Raw genomic sequence first — 22,293 nt, forward strand, 5'->3', positions numbered from 1 at the left:
TTCTGTTCTATTCTGCTGGAATGGCCTTCCACTTTGTTTTGTATTTCTGTTTCATTTTTTTCCTTAGGTTTTCCATATTGTGGGTTACTTCTTTAATATTGTCAATTTTTGCCTTTAATTCATTTCTCTCTCTGTTTATGATGATCTTTGTTTCAGTTTGGTGTTTGTTTAGGTCTCCTATGATTTAATTTATTTGTTTCTGTGTTTTCTCATATTCTTTAGTTTTGTTGTCTTGGAATTTCTTGCGTTCCTCTTGTACATTTTGGTTGACCATGTCTAGTAGCATCTCTATGAAATTCTGTTTGATTATTTGTAGAATTTCTTCTTTCAGGATGTTCTTGTGGTCTTTGTTGGGTTACTTGGTATAGTTTGTCTTTGTTTTGTTGGAGTCTGGATCTTGGTATCCTTTTTCTTCATTTCACTCCAAATCCTGTACCACTTCATTTTTTGGGGGGAATAGTTTCATCCCTTTTTCTTCTTCCCATATTTCCACTAGGAACCATTTCTGTCCCTGGAATATGTGTAACTTAATACTAGCTGGGTTACAATATTAATACTAACAAAATCATGAGAGAAGGATAAAAAAGAGAAAAAGAAGGAAAGATAAAAGGAAGAGAGAAGAGAGGAAAAAAAGAAGAAAAAATGGGAGAGATTGTGAGTTATCAAACATCAAACCAGGCTGCCAAACCCTTAAAGAAGGGAGAAAAAGAAAAAAAAAGTCACCAGTCTGGAACAGTAGAATTGCAGGCTTAGTTGTTGTTACTCCTTTAGTGTCCAATTTCAGTGCCCAGTCTGTGTGTGTGTCTCTTAGGCATGCTTGGAGACCTGTAGTGGTGGAGCAGTTATCTGGAAAGCCTATAGAGCTGGGGCTAGGTCCTCCTGAGGGGCAGGGTTCCTGGCGGCTGGTGGATGCAGCTGTCTCACGCCAGGCTGGTGCCTGTCCTGGTGAGGCAGGGCTCCAGTCATTCCACACAGATTTGGAGCCCAGCAGGGCCTGATGTGTGGACAGCCTGAGGGGTGGGGGTGCAGTCATCCCCTGTGTTGCTGGGCTCAGCAGGGCCTGAAGGGTATCCTGGAGAGCTGTGGGACTGGCTTCTAGCTGGGGTCCAGCATGTCCAGGGGCCAGGGATGCCAGTGGTTGTGGATCCCTCAGCGTGGTTGTGGGGTGGCTATCCCGATGTGGTGTGGGTCTGGTTCAGGGATGGAGGCTGGTGCAGCTGAGGGGCAGGTATCCCAGTGGTACTTGTATCTGCAGCCTGAGAGGTGGGGGTCCCACCCTGCATGGGTCTGGTGCATGGCTATGACCTTGTGCAGCCTAAGGGGTAGGGAGCCCAGCAAAACAGAGCAGCAGATCTGTAGGCCCACAAGGTGGATATTTGGTGGTTGGCTGTTCTTTTATTAGATCATGGTGTGGGGAAGACTTCCATGATCTAAGGGTTTAGAGTGTTGTATTTTTGGCTCTCCCTGGTACTTTATCTCAGCCAGGCATGTCTCCAACTTCTTGGCAGTCTCTGGTTCAGGAGCTCACAAGGTCTGAGGCTTGTCTCCGTCACCATCGTGGATCTCTGAAAAATAAAATCTTAACAAGTGTACATATACACCATGTTCTTCAGTAGACAGTTCCTAAGTTAGTAGTAATCAAATAAATACTTCTGCAATGAAATATCAAGAAAGCTGTAAAAGAAATTGAAGAAAACACTAGAATTGGGCAATACTTCCAATGTTCATGGATTGGCAGATGAATACTGTGGAAATGGTTGTAATTCTAGAAGTGATCTACAGAATCAATTCAATGGCAATTGCCATCGAGATTCTAATGCATTCTTCACAAACACGTGAAAAACAATCTAAGAATTCATATGGAAGCACAAAAGTACAAATAAATCCAATCAGTACATGGGCATATGAACTGAATAGACAGTTCTAAAGATGAAGCAAATGGGCAAAAAATACATGAAGAAATGTTCAACATCCTTAGTCATAATGAAAATGTAAAAGAAATGACACTGAGATTCCATCTCACCACAGTCAGAACGGCAATCACCAAGAAAACAAACATCAAGTGGTGGTGAGGATGTAGATCTGGAGAGGCGGAAGAAGATACTGTTTTGTAATGTTGGTGGGGATATAAATTAGTGCAATCACTATGAAAACCAGTATTATAGTTCCTCAAAAAAGTAAAAATAGAACTTCCATAGGATCCTGCTCTATTATTCTTGGGCATATATATGAATGAATGTAAGTCAGCATACAATAGACATATTCAGCAAATTCATCATATTAAGAAAAATAAGCTAGATTCAGAAAGTAGGCAAGATTCTTTCACATAGGAAATCCAGACCTGAGTGTGTACGCACACACACAGGACAATGTAAAAGGGGCCTGTCTGAAGGGAAAACAACAGGATGGAGGAAAGGGAAATAAGTTAATGAGGGGTGATTATAATTGCAGTAAATTACATTCATGCATCAAAAAAGCATAATGAAACATTAAAATTATGAAAAGAAATAGGGGAAGGGGAGATAAGAAAAGGCAATAGAGGAGTGAGTGTGGTTAAAGTACATTACATGTAAGTGTGGAAATATGATGACACCCCTTTGCACAAGTATTACACACTAGTAAAGTTTAAAAAAGGGAAAAATGTTGATTGAGGATAGTTTTCACTTTGGACATTACAGGATAACAATTTACGTGTTACTGCTAATTGGAATTTTTTCAAAAAACAAATGTGTAGATGGGGTTGTTCATTTATGCTCATGACTTAGAAATAATAAGTTATATATAAGTACTTGATATCAGCACCCAATATTAGGGAGCATTTGTGTTCCCAAGTAATCTGAGGTTCACTGTGAAACTTTTGATAGAAAAACTTAGGGGAGAAGTAGAAGGGGTAAATTCAAGTATGACACAGTTCATACATTGTAAGGACCTTTGTAAATGCCACAATGTACCCCATCCAGTATAACAATAAAAGGAAATAATAAATAAATTTCTAATATAATAAATCTTCAGTGGTAAATGAACCACTCAGGACAACTCCAGATGACTAAAGCTAATCTAGCATGTCTGGTAGCTACCAAACTGGATGAATCCAAATCATCTATGGCATAGATGTTAAACAAGACGAACATGCTGCTTAACAATGAAAGACAACGTCTGTTTTGGTTGCTAACAAATTATATTTCAGCTTTCATTTCAACATCTTTGTGACAGATTGTGACCATATGGTAAGGACATTAACTACATGAGAAAGAGAAATTTTGAGCTGTTTGGAGAACATTTTCCATGAAAACAGCAGTGAATGCATCTGTTACAATATTGTGATGCAATTCTTCTTGATATTGGCCACAGGAAACTGTAAATTTGTCTTTGTTTTTTGTGTTGCTGGAGAACAAACACTGAGCCTCGTGCATATGAGGCAAGTGTTCTACTTCTGGGAAACATCTCCAGCCTAGAACACAGTAGAAAAAGAGCACTTCCCTTCATATCCATAAATCAGGTGCATACAGAAAATTAGGTCAATTATAGAACATGACTGAGGATAATAGGCTTTTGTTTCTTTTGCTTTATTTTTCTAGACATAGATAGATAGACCTCACAAGAAAAACATAATTTCCATAACAATTTTAACATATCTTTTAATTTGGCAAACATCCCTATGAGATGGACATACAATAATTTAAAATCTAATAAATGATGAGGTTGATTGTGGTAGGAATGCCAGTATGCCATCTCTAATTTAGAACTCTCTTTTTATTCCCATTCTTCTCTCTCATTTTAATCTCTTAATATAAACAGTACGATGTTCATAAATTGCATCATAGCATGAAAAAGTGAAAACAAGGTAAAGCAAGCTGCTTTTATTTGCATTTGTCAACACTAGACATCCTTGTTTGGCTTCCCTTTTGAATATGGAAAATTTTCACCTGTGGTACTTATGAAAAAAATAAATATTTCCTGGAATGGAAAATTCTAGGTGAATCATTGAAAAGTAATATTTATGATTTCATTAATTACCAACATAGCTCTATTCTAAGTAGAACTGATCTTTTAAACATAGATGAAATAATAATGAAGAATACAGAGACAATAAATATTAAATGTCTACTGATTAATTAATATATCCATCCCTTAATTAAAAATGAAAAATTATTTTGAAATTCAGGAGTTTCCTCTAAAGAACCAGGTCAAAGGAGTATATTTTGATGGTGGGATTCGTCACTGCTGCGAATGGGGAACGAACACCACATCCACTTCAGTCTCATCAGTTTACCTCCTGAACTTAGTTCTTGATGGGGGTAACAGTCCATTTCTATGGGAGTTCTTTTTTTTTATTATTATTCATATGTGCATACAAGGCTTGGGTCATTTCTCCCCCCTGCCCCCACCCCCTCCCTTACCACCCACTCTGCCCCCTCCCTCTCCCTCCCACCCCCTCAATACCCAGCAGAAACTATTTTGCCCTTATTTCTAATTTTGTTGTAGAGAGAGTATAAGCAATAATAGGAAGGAACAAGGGTTTTTGCTGATTGGATAAGGATAGCTATACAGGGAGTTGACTCACATTGATTTCCTGTGCATGTGTGTTACCTTCTAGGTTAATTCTTTTTGATCTAACCTTTTCTCTAGTTCCTGGTCCCCTTTTCCTATTGGCCTCAGTTGCTTTTAAGGTATATGCTTTTGTTTTTCTGCATTAAGGGCAACAAATGCTAGCTAGTTTTTTAGGTGTCTTACCTATCCTCACCCCTCCCTTGTGTGCTCTTGCTTTTATCATGTGCTCAAAGTCCAATCCTCTTGTTGTGTTTGCCCTTGGTCTAATGTCCACATATGAGGGAGAACATACGATTTTTGGTTTTTTGGGACAGGCTAACCTCACTCAGAAGGATGTTCTCCAATTCCGTCCATTTACCAGCGAATGATAACATTTCGTTCTTCTTCATGGTTGCATAAAATTCCATTGTGTATAGATACCACATTTTCTTAATCCATTCGTCAGTGGTGGGGCATCTTGGCTGTTTCCATAACTTGGCTATTGTGAATAGTGCCGCAATAAACATGGGTGTGCAGGTGCCTCTGGAGTAACCTGTGTCACAGTCTTTTGGGTATATCCCCAAGAGTGTAAGAAATTTTCAGAAACTTAAAAATTGTGAATGTTATTTTCTGTGGTATCTATACAAGTTTTATTGTTTCAGATTTCGTATTGAAGCATATTTCAAATGAAATTATATTTTGAGTATAATATATGGTCTGATTCATTGTTAAAAAATGTATTCTTTTTCCAGTATCCTTTGTTACAAAAGATAATTTTCCCATTGTTTTAACATGGCACTCAAATGCAATTCATTACGTGTGTTTTGGTCAATTTCTGATAACTAATATTCTAGTTATTTTATTTGTATTTCCATGTTTATGTCAATAAAATACCCTTCTTCTTCTTAAACTCATTATCTTGTATCCTCCTGACTTCTTTTTAAAGTCATTATTCTCCTGTCTCAGCCTTCCAAATGTTGGAATTATAGGCCTGTACTAACAAGTCAAGCTAAAGTGTTTTCTTGATTACTTCAATTTAACACTACTCTTTAAAATGTAACAACCCTTCCACATTTGTTCTTTTTCTTCAACATTCTTTCTGTTCTTCTTGTTTCTTTGCTCCTAAATAAATGTTTTATATTTAGTTAATCAATTTCCCTAATAAAGCTTCTTGGAATATTGGCTGGAATTGCACTGAATGTTTAAATAAGGTATTTACAAACACTGCCTTCCTCATGGTAAATCTTTAATTTATTTAAGCCCATTGTAGTTCCCAATGTATAGTTTTCATTCATAATTTGTAAAAATCTTCCTAAATTTTCTGTTTCCTCTGACTGGCATAAGTGGTAGGCTTTTTTTAAATTTCAATTTTTGATTATTTGTTGCTGATATACAGAAATAAAATTAACTTTTGTGTAAGACCAACTTTATGTATTATGAGTGTATACAATTCTATTGCTAAGTTTTGTTCCATCTTTTGGAAATTGCTTGGGATTTTCTATGTACATGACCATGTTTTCTATAGAAAAATGAATTTTATTTTCCCCCTTTCAGTCTTTACAGGTTTTCTTTAATTTCTTACATTTCATTGGGTAGTCTTTGAAAAAAAGTTGAATATAAGAAATGAGATTACACATTCCTGCTCTTTTAAATCTTTAATAAAGTATACAATTTTAAACATTAATGTAATATTATCAATGAATTGTTAAAATGTCCTTAAGCAGTTTGAGGGTTTCTGTTTAGTCCTAATTTTCTGAAAGTTTTTATGTGATTAAGTACTAAATTTATCAAAGGATTTTTGTACATGTATTGAAATCATTATGATTTTTCTTAACCTATTCTGTGAATATAGTGAATTGTATTAATCCACTTTTGAATGTTCACCTAACCTTACCTTACTAGGATATATTCTATTTGGTCCATCCCTTTTTTTAATGTTTCTCCAGACTTGGTATCAAAACATTTGGAACTTTGTGAAATGATGCTTTTGAGTGGAAGGGTTGTTTTTATGAAATTTGCCATTTTTTTTCTCCTTAAATATTTCAGAGGAATCACCATTCAGATGTGAGTATGGTGATGCACATCTGTGACTGAATTTATTGGGGTGATGAAGACAGGAGGATCTAAGTTTATAGACAACTTGGCCAAAAGTTAATGACACCTTTTCTGCAAAATAAATTAAAACCAAAGGGAGTATACATATGGTTCACATGGTGAATGTTAGTATAAACAAAAAGAAGCCATGTTAGGATTGGACCCCCCACCTTTGCCGGCAGCTTTACTGACACCCTAAAACCCATTGGAAGGACCACATCTAGCCTCAAGGAATTGACAAGTTGCCCCCAGAAGAATTTTCCCACCCAGTGGGGTTTTCCTGCCAGACTGCTCTCCTATATCTACTCCAAGTGTATAAGCAGCTGTGGATTCCAGCTCTCTTGAGGAACCCCTCCTCAAGTCTCCTTCCTGAATAATAAATCCTATGCTGGCATTTGATCCATCTTTCTGACTCTTCCATGCCTCTTTCATTCTAACAGTGAGCACCTTCTCATTCCCTGATTCAATTGCCAGTACTGAAAAAAAATTTGTAAGTCAGGGATTTCCTTATCTAATAGGAAGGATTATAATTTAGATTATTAAGAACAGATATAAGGTTATTAAGATGTGCCTTTCATTCTAGCTAACTGGGAGAATTAAATTGTGAAGACCATAGTTCCAGGCCAACCTGGATATCAATCAGGATAAAAAAGTGAGGATGGTAGTACATACCAGTCATTTTGGCTACTGCTGGATTTTAAATTACAGTGTCACAATCCAGGACTGCACTGGCAAAATAGGAGACACTATTTCACAAACAACTATAGAGAAAACGACTGGTGGAATGCTAACCTAGCAAGCATCAATCCCTGAGTTCAAACCCCCAGACTACAAAAAGAAAAAAAAGATCATATCTCTTCTTGTGCCTAATTCACAAATTTTGTCTTTTAAGCAAAGTTTTTGTGTTAAATTTTAAATCAAAGAGATGTCAAGAACCCCTCCCTTCCTCATAACCATTCTTTCTTCATGTAAATCAACACTTGATGATCTCATTCAAAATCCTGAATATAAATCTCTCCATGCACTGTCTCATTCATTTATACCTCTATATACCCCCAGTCCTGATCTTATCTCTGGAATATGTAATATATATATCAGAACATCTCTTCTTGTATGTAGAATTGACATTTCAAACTTGACATATTTTTAACCAACTCATTCTGATGCAGGTCACATCCATACTGCTTATTATTACCATTATTTTTGTATCTGTGAAAAGAAACATCATACCTCTGGAAACAAACTTTGCCTGGGAGTCACCTTATCACCTTTCTTTTCCTCATAATTTGTATCAAATCTGCCAGTAAATCCAAAAACACTGTGTTAATATATATTAGCAGTCAACCCAAGTCCGTACCACATTGCCAGGATTTAACCATGTTTTGAAACTTTATTCTAATTGATTTTTTTCTGTTATTATTCATATGTGCATACAAGGCTTGGTTCATTTCTCCCCCCTGCCCCCACCCCCTCCCTTACCACCCACTCTACCCCCTCCCTCTCCCCCCACCCCCTCAATACCCAGCAGAAACTATTTTGCCCTTATTTCTAATTTTGTTGTAGAGAGAGTATAAGCAATAACAGGAAGGGACAAGGGTTTTTGCTGTTTGAGATAAGGATAGCTATACAGGGTATTGACTCACATTGATTTCCTGTGCATGGGTGTTACCTTCTAGGTTAATTCTTTTTGATCTAACCTTTTCTCTAGTACCTGTTCCCCTTTTCCTATTGGCCTCAGTTGCATTTAAGCTATCTGCTTTAGTTTCTCTGCGTTAAGGGCAACAAATGCTAGCTAGTTTTTTAGGTGTCTTACCTATCCTCACCTCCCCCCTTGTGTGCTCTCGCTTTTATCATGTGTTCATAGTCTAATCCCATTTTTGTGTTTGCCCTTGATCTAATGTCCACATATGAGGGAGAACATACGATTTTTGGTCTTTTGGGACAGGCTAACCTCACTCAGAAGGATGTTCTCCAATTCCATCCATTTACCAGTGAATGATAACATTTCGTTCTTCTTCATGGCTGCATAAAATTCCATTGTGTATAGATACCACATTTTCTTAATCCATTCATCAGTGGTGGGGCATCTTGGCTGTTTCCATAACTTGACTATTGTGAATAGTGCCACAATAATGATGGAGAAATAGCAGCCTCTTCAACAAAAACTGCTGGGAAAACTGGTTAGCAGTCTGCAAAAAACTGAAACTAGATCCATGTATATCACCCTATACCAAGATTAACTCAAAATGGATCAAGGATCTTAATATCAGACCCCAAACTCTAAAGTTGATACAGGAAAGAGTAGGAAATACTCTGGAGTTAGTAGGTATAGGTAAGAACTTTCTCAATGAAACCCCAGCAGCACAGCAACTAAGAGATAGCATAGATAAATGGGATCTCATAAAGCTAAAAAGCTTCTGCTCATCAAAAGAAATGGTCTCTAAACTGAAGAGAACACCCAAAGAGTGGGAGAAAATATTTGCCAACTATACATCAGACAAAGGACTGATAAACCAGAATATATAGGGAACTTAAAAAACTAAATTCTCCCAAAACTAATGAACCAATAAAGAAATGGGCAAGTGAACTAAACAGAACTTTCTCAAAAGAAGAAATTCAAATGGCCAAACAACACATGAAAAAATGCTCACCATCTCTAGCAATAAAGGTAATGCAAATTAAAACCACGTTAAGATTCCACCTCACCCCTGTTAGAATAGCCATCATCAGTAACACCACCAACAACAGGTGTTGGCGAGGATGTGGGGAAAAAGGAACCCTCTTACACTGTTGGTGGGAATGTAGACTAGTACAACCACTTTGGAAAAAAATTTGGAGGCTACTTAAAAAGCTAGACATCGATCTACCATTTGATCCAGCAATACCACTCTTGGGGATATATCCAAAAGACTGTGAAACTTTATTGTAATTTAATACCAAGTTCTCCCTGGATTGACACAACAGCCTCCCCCTAGCTTCTTGTCTTCAATGTCCCTAGAATTTATTCTCAACAAGATTTTTTTTAATGTACATTAAATTATGTCAGCTTTCTGATCAACTCTTCAGTCTTCCCACCTCACTCAAGTGAAAGCTAAACCCTGCCAATATCTTGGAAGTCTTATATAATTCACCCCCTCACTCACTCCCTGCTTTGGCTCACCTCTCAGGGTCTCCCTTTCCTTCTCTATACACCCACAACTCTAGCTTCCTTGTTTTCCTCAAACACATTAGGTAGATCTATAGGAGTCATTTGTTACTTGCTATTCCCTGTGTGGCAATGTATTTTTCTCAAAGCATAACTCATCCTCTTACTTAATTTAGACCTTTGCTCAAACTTCACCTTCTCAGTGAATCTTTTCCTAATCACTCTATTTAACATTTCAACCTCCTCTTCACACCCTTCCTACTTCCCTTCTCTACTTGAATTTGAAACATTTTATACACCACATTTCATAGTTATACTTTGTATTTTTATTATTTAACTTTTTAACCTGGAGAAAAACTCATGGACAATATTTTTAAAAATAACTTTGATTTGCTTGTGATGGCACACCCCTGTAACGCAAGCAATTCTAAGGCAGGACAATCTGGAATTCAATTGCAGCCTGGGTTACAGAGGGAAACCTGACTCAAAAAAAGAAAATAAATAGTTCTGTTCTATGCTGAATCTGAGCTCCTAGAGACCTAGCCAAAGGAGATATTTGATAAACATTTGTTGCTCAAGTAAATAAAATAGATTTATTATTGTATTGCTTTTCCCTTGACTCTCTTTTGAATATTTTGGTTTAAGTTTTGTTGGATTTTTTTGATCTATCTTTTACAGTATGTGGTGAAAATAAATATTTTGTACATACCTAAACTTAAGATGAGAGAAAGAGAGTCAGTTGGAAATTTGAAGTAACAAAATATTATCAGCAATAAAGTGCTCAAATACTGATAATTTATAGCTGCATGATATAGTCATCCCAAAACTATATGGTTTGAAGCAATTACAACCATTTTCTTACTCTTGTGGACCTCATAGTTTAGGACTTTGATAGGGTAAAATGATATGCTTCCTTTTGTTCCTCAGTGTCTTTCTTTCTTTTTTGGCAAAACAATTTCATTATGATGATAATTCAAATGAATTAGAGCTGAAATTCATCTTAAGCAGAGCTGAGAAACAGAACAATTGGCAGTGATTTCCAAATGGCTGTTGACCTTGTGAAATGTGGTTAGTGACATGGAGGAATTAACTTTTAATCTTAAGAGTTTTTAATTTATCTGAATGTGACAGTTAGATCCTAAGTATTCTGTCCTATTGGAAATTTCAAATATAGAGTCTTCTTGGCTTATATTGAATCACGGATAAAAAAAAAATTGTTGCAAGCTGAGTTCACATGGGACTGTGGAGCAGAGGGCCTACTTAGGGTTTCTCCAGGTGATAAGGGCATTGGCTTCAGAGTACTTTGATACCTATATGTGGATAACTACAGTTCCCAGTGGTCAAGAATAAACTGCACAGCCTTTTAAGATTAGCTTCAGAATTGCTAGAGCAACATTTATGTCATTTTGTATTGGTTGAAGTAATCAGAAAGCATCCTAGATTGAAATAAAGGGGATATACACCCCAGATTTCCACAGGGAGAGTGGCAAAGAATTTAACATGTTTTAAAATTGACATACACTCTTTTTTGTCTTTGTTATTATTTTTTTCTTTATTGTTGTGCTGGGTGGGGGTACATTGTGACATTTTAAAAGTACTTATAATGTATTAACTATGTCATACTTGGATTCACCCCTCCACTGCTCTCCTTCATCCCTCCTCCCTAGATTTATGGAATAGTTTCAACAGGTATTATTTTTGCATTTACAGGCAAATGTACATAGTTGTTTCACCATATTCACCTTCCTATCCACTTTCCCCACCACCTACCCCCTCCCCAATGGGCAGGACCTCTTCTACCCTTCTGTTGCCTGATTTTGCAGATGAGAAAAGAGAAAAGACAAAAAGAAAACATGACATTTTGGCCTGTTTGAGAAAAAAGGTAGCTATAGAGGGGGTTTCCATATGGTATTTCCAAGTATTTATGTATTATACTCTCAAGTGGTTTATCTCTTCTAATATCTGCATTCTGCCTTAGTCCTTTTCTTATGGTAGTTTTGACTGCTTTAAAATTTCTGTATTCATTCTTGTATAGGGGGTATATTGCCCAACTTCCAGTTCTTAGTTTCCTTCCTTTACCCTACCCCTCCCAGGTATAATCTCCTCTTAGTATGACTAGTGTTTCATAATATTGCTGAATTTTTAGGTGTATATTCCACATATGAGAGAAAACATGCAGCTTTTGACCTTCTGAGTCTGGTTAACTTCAAGTAAGATAACGTTCTCCAGATCCAACTATTTACCTGCAAATGACAAAATTTCACTCTTCTTTGTGGCTGAGTAAAATTCCATTGTATATAAACACTACATTTCCTTAATCCATAATTCTTACAACAGGAAGTAGTTTCTCTCCAGCTTTAGGTATATTATAAATACACTGCCAGGGTGAGGCTGGCAATGCAGTTGTATCCTGATCATGTACCCTAGAAATATACTGCACTTCCTAGCTAGAGGCTTGAAGTTCTGAGCCCCAGGATAATGGATGAATCTAGTGAATAAATTTGTCACAAATAAAAAGAATACTTTTTATGGATGACATTGAAAAATTATAAAAGGAAATATTTCTCGGTTTTACAAGTTAGCAAATGAAGATTCAAATTCCAATGCAAAACCAGTGCCATAACAGCAGGGAACATAATCTGTTCCTGAAATTGTTCTGAGCCATACAAATGTGAGGTGTAGATTTTAACAAATGAGACCTTATTTGGGAACATGCATTATGAGATTCAAAGATTCTATCAGTGACCATAATTAAAATAGAAGAAAGATACTCATTGGACAGTTCAGCATTGGAAACGTTTATACTAGTGCAGCTGGAATCCATCAGTCAGTGCTGAGTTGAAGATAGATATTCCCTATGAACAAACATGGCAAGCACAGTGCAAAATCTGTTTATGAAGTCTTATGGTATAGAATTCATAGACTGGATCAGGAATAGAAAGATCTCACTGACTGATTTTATTCTCACCTGCTTGGCCATCTCTAGGACATGTTTCTGTGGACAACAATGTCTGTTATATCTTTCAATACAGTTAATGGTAAAATATTTTTCTTTAATTGATGAGTTTTGCCATTCTCTGTACACACCAAATGACTCTTCTTTGCCTATACCACCTGTCTCAGTATCTTCTCTTTCTTTAGGATCACAAACTTCTTTAGTACTGCTGTCCTCTGGAGCAAATGGAGAATTCAGAAGGTAACTTTTCTGATTATACTGGGAGCAAAACTCTATTTACGCATATTTCTCATTTTCATGGAAATGCGTCTAATTATGCAATAAATTTAACATTCAATTTCATGCCCACTCTATATGATTTCTTATCATATTTTGTTTACCATGATCCTCCTCATCTTTTTTGTGGTGTCACTAACCTCCTTCCTGTTTTTAATCCTCTCCTTATGGAGCCACACCAGGAAGTTGAACCTATAGTGTGTATAGTCTTAGGGACTCTAGCACAAAGGCTCTGAGAAGAGCTCTGAAAAACTATGATTTCATTCTTAGTCTTCTTTATTATGTTTTTTTAAGCAACCTTATTATTTTTGATCTATACTATTGTACACTGTGCTGTGGCAGAGATTTTTGCTCATATATATATATATATATATATATATATATATCTCCATCTAGTCATTTATTTTTTTCTGATTTTCTGAAACGGCAAGTTGAAACAAACATCTCTCTTTGTCTTGAGGAAGCTGAAGTGTATCAGTGAAGAAATAATTCCTCATTCCTGGAAACATGCCTGATATGACTGATGATGTTCTGAGAGGGAGAAAAAAAGAAAAAGACAGGAGGGGCATTCTTGTAATGCCAGCACTCAGAGACTCAAGCAGGCACATTATGAGTTGGGGCATACCTGGGTTACACAGTTGGGTGGAGGACCACCTGGGATACATAACAAGACCCTTTCTCAAAATCAAAACAAAGAACAAAAAAGAAAGCAGAGCAAAAAAGGATTTTACATCTGTCCCCTGAACCTACCTCTTCTCCCCTTATTATATTCTCTGATATGCCTTTGAGTATTTTTGAAAATATGTACATGTTTTAAGTTAAATGGAAAGAATTTCTACTTTGTTTGCAATAGAAATGGAGATTACATATTTAAGAATAAAAGTATAGTACATTGGGAATATATTTTATATTATGTAAATAACATATAGATTGTTTTATTTTAAATTTTATTGATATTAGATAAGTATTAGAATAAATGAGATTTGAAACACATGAATGATTTAAATAGATGGCCCAGTTAGAATGTGATTCATTTTTAAAATACAAATATCTTTAATCCAATATCATTTGTTAAAACTAATACCATCTCCCATTGTTCCATTATGGCACTCTTTCAAACCGAGTTGGTCACATAATCTATTTCTAGACTACATAGTCTGTTAATTGTATTATATGTCCATCTCTATGACAATGAAAGGCTTTTGTTTTTGAGACAGAGTCTCCCTGAGTAAAACAGGCTGGACTTGAACTTATAATTCTGCCTCAGAAATGCTTTGTTTACAGAACTGAACCACTAAAGACAGCTAAATCATTCTCATAATTACCTCAGCTCAACATGATCTCTGGAAATGTAATAGTAATCCTGCCAAAATTGTTCTCATTTCCTTAAAGCTGATTCAGTTTTTCTGGTTCTGATGTCTTGCATGTACATTTTAGGTTCAGTTAATCAATTTCCTTAATAAAGCTTCCTTGATACAGCTGTGCTTACCTCAACTAGCAAAAACCCTTGGCCCTCCTTACCAGTGTTTATATTTTCTCTTCAACAAAATTAGAGATAAGGGCAAAACAGTTTCTGCTTGGAAGCAAGGGGGTGGGGGGAGAGGGAGGGGGTGGGGGAGAGGGAGGGGGTGGGGGAGAGGGAGGGGGCGGGGGGAAGGGGGAGTAATGACCAAAACATTGTATGTACATATGAATAAAAGAAATTTAAAAACTGAAAAGAAATAAATAAAGCTTCCTTGAATACAGATTGAAATTGTGTTGGATGTGTAGATTTGTGTTTGGAGAAAATGATACCTAAGTATTATTGATTCTCCAACACAGGGGCGTGGCAAATCTTTTCACTTATTTGAGACTTTTGTAGTTTCCCATGTAGTTTGCAATCATAGTTTTTACTTTAATTCAAAGTTTTTCCCATTACCTATGATATATGTGTATATATTTCTGTTTGCTTCAAGTATATGAAAATTCAATTAGTTCTTGTGTAAAATTGACTTTAACTGAAAGGGATGTGTGAATTTATCTTACTATTTCTATTAAGATCTTTTGAAACAGTCATGCTTCTTGGAGAAAAGGGAACTTTGTTTTCCCTTTGCAATATTTATAGATTTTGTTTTATTTTCTTGCAGTATTTCACTAGCCATGACATTGAGACAAGGTGGGATATACGTGATGAGAGCAAACATATCTGCCTTGTTCCAACATTAGTATAACCATTAGTTTTAACCATTATCTTTGAATTAATAAATGTTCTTAAACACTTTTACAGTTTTTTATGTATTACTAAATTACTGAGAGATTATATGTTACATTGGTTCTGAATTTTGACACATTTTTTATGAATCTATTGAAATGATTATGATTACCTTCATTGTTGTGCATATATGATGAATTATATTAATACACTTTTGAATGCTAAGCCAGCATTGTTTTGTTCAGATAAATTCTCTTTAGTCCATACTTTTGTTTTCTTAATATGTTTCACAGGCTTTGGTATCAGAATATTGTTACTTTGTAGAATAAGTTTGGGTGGGTCCCTCTTCCTCTGTACATGTATTATTTGTGGTAGTTTGGTATTTTTTCCTCCTTAAGTATTTGATAGAAATCACTATTCTGAGGCTGGGGATGTGGGCACATTCCCAGGTACCCTAATGGTGGAAGAAGATTGGGACTTGAGGACATCTTAGACAAAAGTTACAATGAGAACCTACCTGAAAAATCAGTTCAATGAAAACCTATTGGTGGGTGGCTCTGGTGGTAGACTGCTTGAAGAAAACTTGAAGCCAGTACAATCACCAGTACTAGAAAAAAAGAAAGAGAGAGAGAAAGAAAGAGGGAAAGAAGGAAAGAGAGAGAAAAGAAAGGAGAGAATGAAAGAAAGAAAGAAAAAAGGAAGAAAGAAAGAAAGGATGGAGCACAGGAGGGGATAGGTGGGACGGAAGAGAAGAGGAGAGAGGGAGGGGAGGAGGGAAAGATGAGAGGAAGGGAAGGAGGAAAGGAAGGGAAAGAGGGAAGGAAGGGAAGGAGGGAAGGAAGGGAAGGAGAGAAGCGTCCATGTGCACGCTGTGATTGCCGTAATTTAACCATGTATTGGCATCTTGCCCTATTCTAGTGTTATGTTCTCCCTGAGTCACCACCAGAGCCACCTTCCTAGATTCTGTTCTTCAACTGCTCTACAGGTAGACTTTATTCTCAACAATACTATTTTAGGACATTTGAAATTATATCACTTTTCTACTCAAGTAAAAGCCACATCCTCCCAATACCCATGACATTTTACCTAATTCATTCCTTACATCTCTTCCTTCTTTGGTTTCATCTCTCAGGGTCTCCCTCTCACTCTTTCTGCACCATCCACTCTAGCTTCCCTGCTCTTCCAAAACCCATTAGGTAGTCCTAATTTCAGCACACTTGAAATTTGCTATTAACTGTAGATGAAATCTATTTTTCCCAAAGAAAGCATGACTCATCCACTTGCCTATGTTAAGTCTGTACTCCAATTTCATCTTCTCACTAAGTGTTTATCTAGTCACCTTCTCTAACATTTCAAACTCCTTACTCACACACTTCTTATCTCTCTTCACTACTTATATTTGCAATTTTGTATACCATATTTTACTCTTATAAATTACCTTTTTATTATTTAATTGTTTATAATAGAATCTAAATCATGAAAGATATTTCCGAAAATAATTTTTTTATTATTGCGCTAGATAGGGGGACATTGTAGCATTTACAAAAGTTCTTACAATATATTATGCTTGAATTCACCTCCTCTACCTTTTTCCTTTATCCCTTCCCCCTCTATTCCAGGAACAGTTTCAGGAGGTCTCATTTTTTCATTTCCATACATTTGTACACAGTATTTGCACTATGTTCACCTTCTCATGCCCTTTCCCCAACTTCTCCCCCCTCTCACTGGTACCAACACCTCCCCTCCACCGAAGGACCTATTCTGCCTTCCTGTTCTCCAACTTTGTAATAGAAAAAAATGACATTTTTGTTTGTTTAAGATAGCTACACAAGGAGTTTCCTTGTGATATTTTCATGAATATATGCATTATAACCTGTATTGGTTAATCTCCTCTATTTTTCTTCTTTCTACCTTAATTCACATCATATGGTGATCAAGAAGGTATCCTGGTGCACACCTATAATTCAAGTACTTGGGAGGCTGAAAGGGAAGGATTTCGAGTTCAGTAAGTGTTTATCTAATCACCTTCTCTAACATTTCAAACTCCTTACTCACACACTTCTTATCTCTCTTCACTACTTATATTTGCAATTTTGTATACCATATTTTACTCTTATAAATTATATAGGCAGACAAAGTTTCACTTTGAGTCTGAGCTTCTAAAGATCTGGCACATCTCTGGCACAAAGAATATTTGGTAAGTATTTGTTTTCTGAGTAAAAATAAAACAGCCTTTTCCACAATATGTTTTTCTTTGAATTCCCTTCTGAACATTTTTGTTTCAGTTTTGTTTTCTTTTTGTATCTATCTATTAAGATAATTCTTTCTTTTAGTTATGGCATTTTTTATATGAATTCTTGGTGGGTTACCCAGATGGTTTCTTTGAATCCTCCAAGGTTTATATATTTAGCTCCTGAAGCTTTTGAATGACACTTAATTTTGGACTGTTTCTGGAACAAAATACAGCAGTTGCATTACTTCAAAGAATCTAACAAATTTGCATTCCAACTTTGTTCACATCGGAATTAATATTGATTAATTCCAGTCATTATATGGGAAACTTATGAAAAATTTTCACTTCTTACCTCATATTCTGTGAATAGCATAAAGGCATTAAACATGCTTGATTTGAGATAGAAGAGAGTTGGGCATTTGAAATAACAAAATATTAACACTCAGATGCTAAATAATTGTATACTAATTATTTATTGCTACACAATATGATCATCCCAAAACTTTATAATGTAAAAGAGTAGCAAACATTTTCTTATTTCTGTGGGTTCCATAGCTCAGGACGTTGGATAGGGGAAAACCAAATGCCTCTTTTTGTTCTTCAGTGTGTATGGCCTTAGGCAAAGAGATTTGTATAACTGAGAGTTAATTTAAATGACTAAAAGCTAAAATCATCTTCCGCAGAGTCAGAAACAGAACATTTTCATTGATTTCCAAGGGGCCGCTATGCAGCATGTGAAATGTGTGTGGTTAGTAACAGTGACGATATCTCCTTTAAATCTCACTTTTTTTTCATTTTTCTGAATTTAAATATTCATGTGCAACATGCAGCTAGTGGCTATCCTGTCCTACCGGAAATTTTAAATATGAAGTCTTCTTGGCTTATGAGTTTGGAACCTGGAATAAAACATATTGAAAGCTGTGCTTACTTGGGACTGTTGAACAGAGAGCTCCTTTTATGAGCACTTCATGTGGTTTAGGCATTGTGGCCTCAAAGTAGTTACCTAAATGTGGCTAAGGGCTCCAAGTGTGAATACTCCCATGATCAAGAACAAAACTTCATAGCTTTCTATAATTAGCTTGAGAATTCCAACAGCTACATTTATGACATTTTTTATTAGTCTAAGTAGTCAGAAAATATCCTAGATTCAAGGACAGGAGACATATATACTATATGTCCATAGAAGGAATGCTAAAATATTTCTGGCATATTTTAAAAGTTTCATACACTTTAAAGATATACACCTTATAACAGAAGGTAGATTTTCTCCATTTTTGTTAAACTTTGGACATTTCGTAAATAACCTAAGTGGGTGTAGTGATAATAAGATGTATGCTGAACACAAATTCTAGGTATATATTATATTTTTTAGTTGGGGGCTTAAGATTACAACACTCAGGAAAATAAGTGTATCTAATGAATAAATATGTCCAAATCACTACATTTTAGAGAGTGGATTACATTGGCAAATTATAAAAGAAAATGTTTCTTTTGCATGTTAGCAAATGGGGATTCAAATTCCAATGTAAATGTTTATATGTAAAACATAACGAGTGCTAGAACAGAGGGAACATGTTCTCTGCCTGCAAATCACTAGCTGAGAATCTTAAAAGTGTCAGATGTAGATTTTAAAACTTGAGGGCTTATTGAGAACATACCTTGTGGACTTTAGAGACTCTACTAGCTCATAATTGAAGAAGAAAGAAGACATTCGTTGGACATTTCAGCTTTGAACACATCTATATCAGAGAGGCTAAAATTCTTCAGTCAACAGTGAATTGAGGACAGAGATTCATTATAAACAAACATGTCAATTGTACTGGAGACTTTTTTTCTTGTGTTTCTGTTGTAGAATTCATGTTGGGATTTTGGGAAATGGATTCATTATACTGATAAACACCACTGACTGGATCAAGAACCAGAAGATCTCCCTGATTGATTGTATCCTTATCTGCTTGGCTCTCTCAAGGATCTGTTCCCTGTGCACAGCAATGTCAGTTATATATTTTAATGCAGTCTATGATAGATTATTTCACTCTAAGAGTCTACTGCTGAATTTTGACATTATCTGGACAGCATCCAACTGTTTCTGCTCAGCCTGCACCACCTGCCTCAGCATCTTCTATTTCTTCAAGATTGCCAACTTCTCTAATTCTGTTTTACTCTGGATGAAATAGAGAATTCACAAAGTCCTTCTTATTATTGTGCTGGGGACAGTCCTCTATTTCTGCATATGTCTCATTCCCATGGAAAAATTCACTGATCACTTTATCCATGAATGGGTAAAATTAAGAAAAAACATGACACGCAATCTTATGGAGACTCTATATGATTACTTAACTCTTGACATCTTCCTTAACATGATTTTCCTCATCTTTTTTTCTTGTGTCAATTACCTGCTGCCTCCTTTTAATCTTCTCCTTATGGCACCACACCAGGCAGATGAAGCTTCAAGGCATATATTTTAGGGATTCAAGCACAGAGGCCCACGTAAGAGCTATGAAAACTGTGATTTCCTTCCTAGTCTTTGTTATGTATTATATTTGCAACTTCATGTTAGTGGTGGTCTATACTATTTTAGACAGTGTCATGGCAAAGATATTTTCTCATGTCCTAATACTTTTGTGGCCATCTGGCCATCCATTTCTTCTGATTTTATGGAACAGAAAGTTGAAACAGGCATCTCTCTGTGTCCTGAGGAAGCTGAAGTTTGTAAGAATTGAAGTAAACTCTCATTCTTATAAATGTACCTAACGCTCTGAAGGGAGAATGGAAAAAGAAAAGGTGGCTGTAGTGGTAGCACACACCCATAATCCCAGCACTTGGGAGACTAAGGCAGAAGAATCGCAGTTGGAGTGTAACCTGGGTTACATAGGGACACCCTGTCTCAAAAATAAAGGAAGAAAGATACAAGGAGTTCATATCTGTCCATTTCATCTATCTCTTGTCCTCTCATTTTGTTCTAAGAAAGGGGAGGGGGATGAAGGAGAAAGATGGAGGGGGTAAATCTAATTAGATATATTGTAAGCACATATGTAAATGTCAACATGTATCACCCTGTACAACTATTATATGTTAATAAAAATGTTTATTTGAAAGTGTAAAAGTAGTCAATTCATCATTCACAGGTCTTCCCAAATTCAAGCCCTGTACTATAAGCACTTTTCGTAAAAAGCACCAAGCAACAGGACTAGTGTCACAGTCAAGTGATTTCAACTCTCAAATCTGAGATTTGGAGTAAAAATTAAATTGTATTTAAATGGCTTATTGATAAGGAAGGCAACACTATATGGTTGAAAGTGAGTAAAATTCCATTATATGATAAGAACAAATGCAACAATTCAGTTGGTGAGAGACACTGCAAAGAAAAATGAATCTTTCAATGGAAAAAGATTTTGGGAAAACCACCCAGATTACTGAACTGAACTTAATAAAATAGACTCTCCTTCAAAAATACGATTCAAGGCTGGGATATAACTTATTAGTATAATACTTGTTTAGCTTGCAAGAACTTCTGGGTTTAGTCCCAAGCATTTAAAGGGAAGAACATTAGTAAGCATATGAATAATTAAAGGTCAAAGAAAAGGAAAAAATAATGAATTTAAGTGAAAATAAATTGTTAAAATTGAGTAATAGCAGAACTTGGAGCATAATATTTTCTGTAAGAAAATCAATTCCTTTAGACACTGGTTCTCAACACTGGACAATGCCCCAGAGGGGACATTTTTTTAAAGTGTAAAGATATTTTAGCTTCAGAATTGGGAACATGCCATTGTCCTACACTGTAGATTTTCCAGATCTAACAAACAATACAGAAAGGCCAGATAACTGAATTTTAGATTAAATGTATAAAATGTTCTATAAATTGATTTCACATCTTTATAATATAATTACATCTTAATGTAAGTACAGTATGGAGGACCAATTTTAGGCCTAAGGACCTTTTATTTGATACTTGATAATAACAATTATTTATTGCTTATATAAAATTTAAATTGAACTCAGTACCATGGTACCTGTAGGAGATGGATATTTGCAGTCTTACAGATATAAAATGAATTTTTCTTTAAAGTTTCCTGTGTTGAACTCTTAAGGGCCAAGGTCTCTCACACCCTAGGCCTAACTTCTTTGATGCTAGCTGCTGTCAAGGACTGAGAGTTCTTTTACCCTAGCCTAAAGAGCTATAGCAGGGGCCACTGCAGGATTAAGAGCCACACCTGAGAACCACAGAAGAGCTGTCACACTAGGAGGCACCACCTGCGGCTGCTCACTGACGCCTGTTGCTACCACATGCTACTGAAGGAAATCAAGGATTATACAAACTGCTAAGTGCCAGGACTGCTGATATGGAAAGCCCAGAGAAATAAGCCTCCACCCTGAGTCCCTAGAACCATTTACCTCTGGCTTCCAATCCCTGGAGCAATTATTTCCCTGTCTCTCAGGTTGGGAGCTGTAAGTCTCTGGGTTTTCCAGTCCAGCTCCTGGGCTTTGGGCACTCAAGAGCTTGCAGTTGCCAGCACTGGAAGAGTTTCCATTCCACTACCCATGATTCCTATCTAGGAAGACTGAAAAGACCACAGCTACCTAACTGATAATAATAGCAACCACCTTATCTTTCAGATGCATACATCATAATGATGAAGACACTTTTTGACAGGAAAGAGAAGGGCAATGAACAAGTATAGTAAGATTTGGAGGTTGGGCCAGGTGGTACACACCTGTAACCCCAACTTCCCAGGAGGACGAGATAGGAATATCACATTCTATGTACAAAGTGTGTGACTTTATCTGAGAAACAAACTAAAACAAAAAAAGATGGAAGTGTAGCTCAAGTTGTAGAATGCTTGCTTAGCAAGCACAAGTCCCTG

The 22,293-nt window shown here is 36.2% G+C and overlaps 1 pseudogene; it reads left to right on the plus strand.

Moving 5' to 3' along the window:
• The first annotated feature begins 1,111 nt into the window (after window positions 1-1,111).
• LOC109702651 (taste receptor type 2 member 7-like) lies at window positions 1,112-20,179 on the plus strand (annotated as a pseudogene).
• The last annotated feature ends 2,114 nt before the right edge of the window (window positions 20,180-22,293 follow it).

The sequence above is a fragment of the Castor canadensis genome, chromosome 6, assembly GCF_047511655.1.
Source record: "Castor canadensis chromosome 6, mCasCan1.hap1v2, whole genome shotgun sequence".
Taxonomy (NCBI): Eukaryota; Metazoa; Chordata; class Mammalia; order Rodentia; family Castoridae; genus Castor; species Castor canadensis.